Genomic DNA, 8093 nt, shown 5'->3' with positions numbered 1-8093 from the left:
GCATGAAGATGAACATGCAAGTAGAATGATTCACAGAAAAGCTACGGAGTATTTTTTAATTTTTTTCACAGATGAGAAAGCAATGATATAGAGAGAGAGGGGAGAGGGAGGGAGAAGAGAGAGAAAATCAATTTAGAAATGAGGGAGTCCGACGAGAGATTTGAAACAACTGTCAAAAATTCGCGTTTAGTTTTGGTGAATCGTGATCGTTCATCTTTGTAGTTCTGGCGGTCTTAGTTAGTAGGACAGACTCATTTAAAACCTTAGACTCACTGAATCTCCACTGTATATATATAAAAGATGAAAAATGAAGAAAGCAAAGAATAAGAATAACGAAGATCAACTATACTAAAGCACAAATCAGAGTAATATGGAGTATAAACTAGTGTCTGGTCTGCTAATTAAAGGTCGTTAGATGTTAGATTGTTTGCAGTGTTGGCTTGAAAATCCATTATGCTTTCAATTGTACCACATCGGTGGATTTTGTCCTCCACCTTTGGTTTATATTACTCTTTGTATCTCATGGTTCAGTGGATGGAACAAAGGGGCTTTTGTGGTGAGTTTTGTGGTTGTGGGTTTGGGTCCTAACGCACGTGCGCTATTCATGGCTTGGGTAGAGGCCTTGGTCCACTTTGACCTTTTGGGCCTTGTTTGAGTGTCCAAGTACCTCGAATTACCACCCTCCACAATTAACTTTGAGATTCCTAAATATTTAGCTGCTAAAATACCTTCTTTAAATGACTATACCATTGTGATCTCTTATAGAGTATCCTAAAGAAGCTTTATTACTTTCTATTCTTGATCCGTCAAAATTTAGCTTTAAAACCGTTTCTAGGTTTTTCCCACCAAATATCTTCCTTTCTAGAGTTGTTTCTAGCTGACTCTTCTATCTCGGGATTGTTGAGATCCTTAAATCTAGTCACGTTCCAGGTCTTAGTGCTATTATTACATAAAGTAATAAGTTTGTTGATACTTAAATTAACATTATAAATATAATATCATTTCTATGAAACCATGCATTCCACCAAATAAAAATAATCTTAATGAAATCATCTTTTGGAATTAAATCCTTGAGATAATTAAGTTTCGTTAGAAAATTTTGACTTGTAATTGTATCATAATTTGACAAAAACTCGTTGAAACTAATAATGTTCAGGTGTTGGATGACAGACCCAATCAAGGGACATTCGTAAAAGAAATGATCTTTGTTTTCAAGAGGATTGTTGCACAGAACACAATGAAGTGGGATATCAATATGACTATTCAGAAGTCTACTTTTTGTTGGAAGGCCGTCAACACAGGCTTTCCAAAGAAAAAATTTCAATTTAGGAGGAATATTCAATTTCCAAATCCACTGAAATTCACATTTTTCAAGAGCTTGATCAAACAAACCTTGCGCTAACCAAGTTGCTGTTTTGGTAGAGAAATTTCCATCTACGGACAACCCCCAAATGAGGGTATCCGGAATATCATTATGTGGCACTGGAATGTTAGTAATCTGATTAACAATCTCGTTATTCACTAAACTGGATAATTTACAAACATCCCATTACTTGTCTGAGGTTATGAAATCTTTAACCAAAAGATTAAGATCACGGTTACTATCATCATCAACCATACTGCTTGTAAGTGGGTGTGAAAAAACCCAATTATCAGACCAAAACTTAATGTTCCTACCATTACCTACCTGCCATCTCAATCCTTTTCTAAAAAGAGTCCGAAGACTCATTAGTTTACGCCACTGCCAAGAAGAGGTTGAATTAGGCTTATGATCGAAGAGTGAACAATTTCTCAAGTATTTTTTAGATACCACTTTGACCCATATACTTTCCTTATCCATAAGAATTTTCCATAAAAGTTTCATTTGAAGAGCTTTATTAGCTGCTTCAGAAGATTTAATTCCTAAACCACCAACCGACTTTGGTAAACAAACTTTATGCCAACCAACCAAATTAGGAGAACGCTGGGAAGGATTCTTATTCCAAAGAAAGTCTCTATTAATTTTATCTAATCTATTATGTATCGATGAAGGGAGGAGGAAGCTTTGCATCTGAAAAGTTCCCTTCGCGGCTAAATTAGCATTGACAAGAACTAGTCTACCTGTTTGAGATAGAGAATTCGCTTTCCATTTCGATAATTGAGTGCAAGAAGATTGAATAATGTTCTTGAAAGTATTTTTAGTCACTCTGCTATCAATTATAGGACATCCTAAATACTTACCCAAATGAGTTTCCTCGTTCATATGAAGAATGTCTCTAAAGGATTCACGAAGAGAACGTTCAATATTTCTAGTGCATTGAAAAGTGGATTTGTCAAAATTAACAAATTGTCCGGAAATTGTGCAAAATTTATCTAAAATAGACTTAATAGTTCTACAACTCTGGTTAGAGGCTTTAGCGAAAATGATAGTGTCATCCGCAAAAGTGAGAAACGGAATTTTCTCCACCCCGGATCCAATTCTAATACCAATATCACTAGAGCTAACATCACTATTTTTTTGTAGAGATCTTGCTAAAATCTCGGCGCACATAATAAATATATATGGCGAAAGTGGGTCTCCTTGTCGAATACCTCGAGTGGGTCTAAAAACGTCTCCCGGTGTTCCATTTACTAACACTGAGTAAGAGACGGTGTTTATACATGCCATAATCCATGAAATCCACTTAGCATTAAAACCCATTTGCTTAAAAGTTTCCTCGATAAAATTCCATTCTAGTCTGTCGTATGCTTTCTCCATATCAAGTTTGATTGATTGCAATCTAACCTCCTTTACCCTTTTTGCGTTTAAACGAGTTGAAAATCTCGTGTGCTAAAAGAATATTATCTTGAATGAATCGATTAGGTGTAAAAGCACCCTGAAACGGGTGTATAATCTTATGCAAGACACTTCGAAGACGATTAGTCAAGATTTTTACAATAATTTTATAAATTGTTGAACAAAGACTAATCGGGCGAAAATGGTTTGCTGTTTGAGGATTTTCAATTTTAGGAATCAATGCTATGAAAGTATGATTTAGTTTTTTTAGTAATTTCTCAGAATGGAAAAATGCTAAAACTGCATTAGTGACAGAATTTCCTACAATATCCCAGTATTTTTGAAAAAACTCTGCAGGAAATCCATCGGGACCTGGGCATTTATCTACGGTTAAACTAAACACAGTTTGTTTAACCTCTTCCCTACTAATATTACCTGTAAGAAATCTGTTATCTTCGTCTGTAATTAATCCACAAATAGACTTAAAATCCTCATTCTTGTCGAAATTACAAAGATGATTTTTCGCAAACCTAAGTTTAAACTCCTCGGATATTTCTTGCTTAATGAGGTTTTGATCAGTAATAGAAGCACCATCCTTATTAATAAACTGCTTAATGCCATTTCTACTACGTCTAATCGTGGCATAACTTTGAAAAAACTTGGTATTGTTATCTTCAAACTTTGCTTTATTTATACGAGATTTTTGTTGCCAATAAACACATTTATAGTCAAAAAGTGCATCACACTTTTTCAGCCATCTCAATTGCGCATTTTCTAAAACGGCGATATGAGAAGAGCCTAAATGTTGTTGAATATTTCCTAACTTTTTTTCAGCAATTGAAAGTTGTCTAAAAATATTTCCAAAAGTAGACTGATTCCATTTCTTAGCCTTTTGTTTTAGCAATTTGCATTTTTGGGAGAGACAGAACATATAAGATCCCTGAAACTGGTATTGCCAACAACTTTTAACCCTTTTACTGAAATCATTCCGGAGAGTCCACATGAGTTCAAATCGAAAAGGAGGGGCTTTCTTATGAACTCGATCATGAGACTTCACAGAGATAGGACAATGGTCGGAGCTAGTGAAAGCATGATGCACAAACTCTAAGTTTGGATATTTACTAATCCAATTAGGAGACGCTAAGGCTCTATCAAGTATTTCAAAAATATTTTCAGAACCACTTTTCTTTTTTCTCCAAGTAAAAAAATTACCGGAAAAGGGGAGATCTATACAATTAGTATTACTTAAAAAATTAGTTAATCTCACACAACGTGCATTCGTTACCTTTGCACCCCCTTCTTTTTCACTAGGACTCTTAATCTCGTTAAGATCCCCTAGTAATAAGAAAGGCAAATCAATATTAAGAACAAAATTCTGTAAATCATTCCAAAATTCTAACTTATCAGTCGGTTGAGCCGGTGCATAAACAAAAATAAGGCAAAATTTCACATTAATCGTTAGATCACACACTTCACAAGCGATGAATCTTTTCGACTTAAATGTGACATTTATAGAAAAATTCATGAAAATAGACTCTTTCCAAAATAACCAAATACCACCTGATAACCCTGAATTAGGAATAAAATCGCAATTATTAAACCCAACACTAGCTAATAGATGAGATTCAGGCTTAGACTCCGATTTAGTGTCGCATATAGCTAAAATTTTAATTCCCTTTGACGAGCAAAAGAAACTAAGTTCTTCGGTGAAATTCTTTCTTTTAGTGCCCCTAACATTCCAAAAGGCGATATTCATGAAAAAATATGAAAATGTAAGAGACTAAAAGATGCATAAATGACTTTATAATGTCACAAATTCTTAAACTTGTTATTGTTAGAAGCAGCCATGACCAAGAAGGTTCATGTGCTAAGATACAAGTACAATGAATTCTAAGAACAAACATACAAGATCCGAGACTATCTTTGGTTCTAATTAAGACGACAAGACCATAGTCAATCTTAAGAAAAACAAAATGCTGAGAATCTACCCAGATCCAAAAAAGAAGGCGAACTCTAGACCAACAATCAAAAATAAATTGATGGTCATCGAAATTTCGATTTTCACCGGATGAGTGAAAATTTACCCTGCTTAATGTAAAGGGGCAAAAATTAAACCAAGAATCAAAAATAAACTGATGGTCACATAACTCAACAAAATTTATAAAGGTCCCCTCAAGAGGCCAACAAGAACACACAAGATTATCAAAGAGATAAAAAAAATCCTCAATACTAAACAAAATCTTCTCCATAGATCCTTTGGCAAAACTAAACATAACAAGACTGTGCAAAAATAGCAGCAGTATGAATTCTATAGTAGCAAAAAAAATAGACATTTTGATGCCAAGGCTAAAAATAACTTTCTGAATTGAAACCACACTGACAAGAGAAGTTCTGATTTAGGGGGAGTCTAAAGCCAAAGTTTCTTTATTGTAGACAAAATACTGATAAAAGCTCTCCGGGTCTAATTTGGAGAGCAAATCAATGTCCACAAAAAAAGAAACTGAAGAATTAGACAAAAGGAGAAATTCCAAAGAAATAAAACCTTCAAAATCGGACGACTTGAAAGGAAAATGACAACTTACTTCCGACCGTTGTGGCGTATACGAAGATCTAGAATCCAAGCACAAAGAAAGGCTTGTCTTCCGGGAGCGGTATCTCGCCTCCTCTTCAAATAGCGACAAAGGTTCTGCAACGAAAATAACACAGGCATCGGAAATAACGAAATCGCTATCGACGGCTACCACAGACGATCTCCAAATAGTTGAGCATAAGATTGGACTGAATTTGTGAGAGACAGACAATGAGCATGGAGCAATGATTAGATGTAGATTATACTTAAAAAGGGTACATTTTTTGCCCCAAACACCTAAATAATTGAGATGGGGAGCAAAGAAATATTCAAGAGAGCATAGATCTGGACAATGTTCAAGAAAAAAGGGGACAGAGACAAGGAAGCGTCTCTTGTTCCTCATTCTTTGTTTTGATTTTTCCTCTCCTGCATTCAATTGTGATAAAGTTTTTAATTTTTCTTTTCTTTTTTTCCTTTTTTTGGGATTTCTCATCTCTCTATTACGGTTCCTGTTCTTCAAGCCTTTTTTGTTGGCCTCTACCCTCCTATTTAGGAGCACGTTTTTGCTCCTTAACTTCTCTAATTTTGTTCTGATTTTCGCAGTACGCATTTTACTCGTCTCAGTACATTTGTGACCATATTACCCTTCTCATTTCCCCTCCTATTTTCCCTCTCTAACCTCTCTCTAATGTTTTTCTCTCTAATGTCAATTCATTCATCTAAAACTTACTAGACACAAATAAATATGTACTGCCTTGATAAATTTCGTACTTCGTTCATAAATTACACATACTGTATTCGCAAATTTTGTATGTACTACATTAAAAAAAACATTAAGCAAAAATAATAGAAAAAACAAAGCAATTGCAATACAGTACATTGATAAAAAAAATCCAACAATGTACTACACAACAACACTACTCTATACAGTACATTGAACATTGAAAAAAATGGAGATTCAATTATGTCTAATGTTCACAAACAACACCACTACTACAGTACTATGTACTGGCCATCACTTTGTTGGACACTACTTCGCCAGCAACCACTTCGACGTGACCCACTTTACCGGCCAACCGTAAAACACCCATCCATCACCGTAAAACTGCCCCTCCATCGAACAAACAATATGCTAAGCCCCCATCGAACAACTCCGCCGTTGATTACAGCCTCCGTCATCGTCGTTACTACCTTCGCTGGACGCCGTTCAACCACCATCGACCTACATCGGCGACGCAATATGCTAAAACACCAACAGCAAACCCGCCATACACTAACAATTTATCAATTTTGACATAAAACCCTAATTAAAAGGAATAAAAATATATAAAAGAGTCAATTAAATTATTTATATAGGATTAATGAATTAAATTCTTGCTCATGATTCGAATAATCGTTTATAATTGAAGAATTTTATGAAGTTATTCTTGGGTAATGTTTATGTCTTTATTCCAAAGTTCTCCAACTTGAGTGGTCGCGTAAGAGAGTTGCAGTGTTAACCTTAGGGAACTACCGGCGTGAGATGATTTCCACCACGGTCGTGTCGTGGGTTTGGGTCCTAACACACACGCGCGCGCAAGTTTGGTCTGGCTCGGGCTCGGGTAGAGGCCTTGGCCCACTCTTACCTTTTTGGCCTTGTGTGTTATTTGGTTAAGTGGATGGATCAAAGGGGCTTTTGTGGTGAGTTTTGGGCCTGTGGGTTTGGGTCCTAACGCACGCGCGCACTAGTTTGGCTCGGGCAGAGGCCTTGGCCCTCTTTTACCTTTTGGGCCTTGTGTGAGTGTCCATGTTCTTTGTAACAGTTAGTCAATATGACTTTATTGACTGTTATAGTTCCTGTTCTTCATGCCTTTTTTGTTGGCCTCTACCCTGCTGTTTAGGAGCATGTTTTTGCTCCTTAACTTCTCTAATTTTGTGTATAAATAGAGCTGCTTTTACACTGCAAAATAAACAACTCACTCTCAATCTCTCTTTTCTCCTTCTATAATTCTCTCTTTTTTACTAAAGTTATTCCTGGGTAAGGTTTCTCTCTTTGTTCTAAAGTTCTCCTACTCGAGTGGTCGCGTAAGAGAGTTGTAGTGTTAACCTTAGGGAACTACCGGCGTGAGACGATTTCCACCACGGTCGTGCCGTGGGTTTGGGTCCTAACACACACACGCGCGCAAGCCTGGCCTGGCTCGGGCTCGGGTAGAGGCTTTGGCCCACTTTTACCTTTTTGGCTTTATGTGTTATTTGTATTTTGGAGTGTCCCGGTTCTTTGTAACAGTCAGTCAATATGACTGTTACGGCTCCTGCTCTTCAGGCCTCTTTTGTTGGCCTCTACCCTGCTGCTTGGGAGCACATTTTTTGCTTCATAACTGCTCTAATTCTGTGTATAACTAGAGCAACTTCTACACTCCAGAATACACAACTCATTTCTCAATCTCTCTTCTCTCCTTCTATAATTCTCTCTTCTTTACTAAAGTTATTCCTGGGTAATGTTTCTGTCTTTTTTCCAAAGTTCTCTTACTCGAGTGGTCGCGTAAGAGAGCTGCAGTGTTAACCTTGGGGAACTACCGGCGTGAGACATTTTCCACCACGGTCGTGCCGATATAGTTTTCAAGTCAATGGCTACCTTACCACGGCGCTGCATTTCCGTTCTATCTCGATTAATTTTCTTTGTCTGTCTATTGTTGCGTCCTTATTTTACCAACAATTTGAAAACTATACTTTGTGTCGTAACAATGGCTATAAGTTCAAGCAAAACCATACCTGATTTGTCGAAATTAG

The sequence above is a fragment of the Silene latifolia genome, chromosome Y (genome assembly GCF_048544455.1).
Source record: "Silene latifolia isolate original U9 population chromosome Y, ASM4854445v1, whole genome shotgun sequence".
NCBI classification, from domain to species: domain Eukaryota; kingdom Viridiplantae; phylum Streptophyta; class Magnoliopsida; order Caryophyllales; family Caryophyllaceae; genus Silene; species Silene latifolia.
This window is presented reverse-complemented; position numbering follows the sequence as displayed.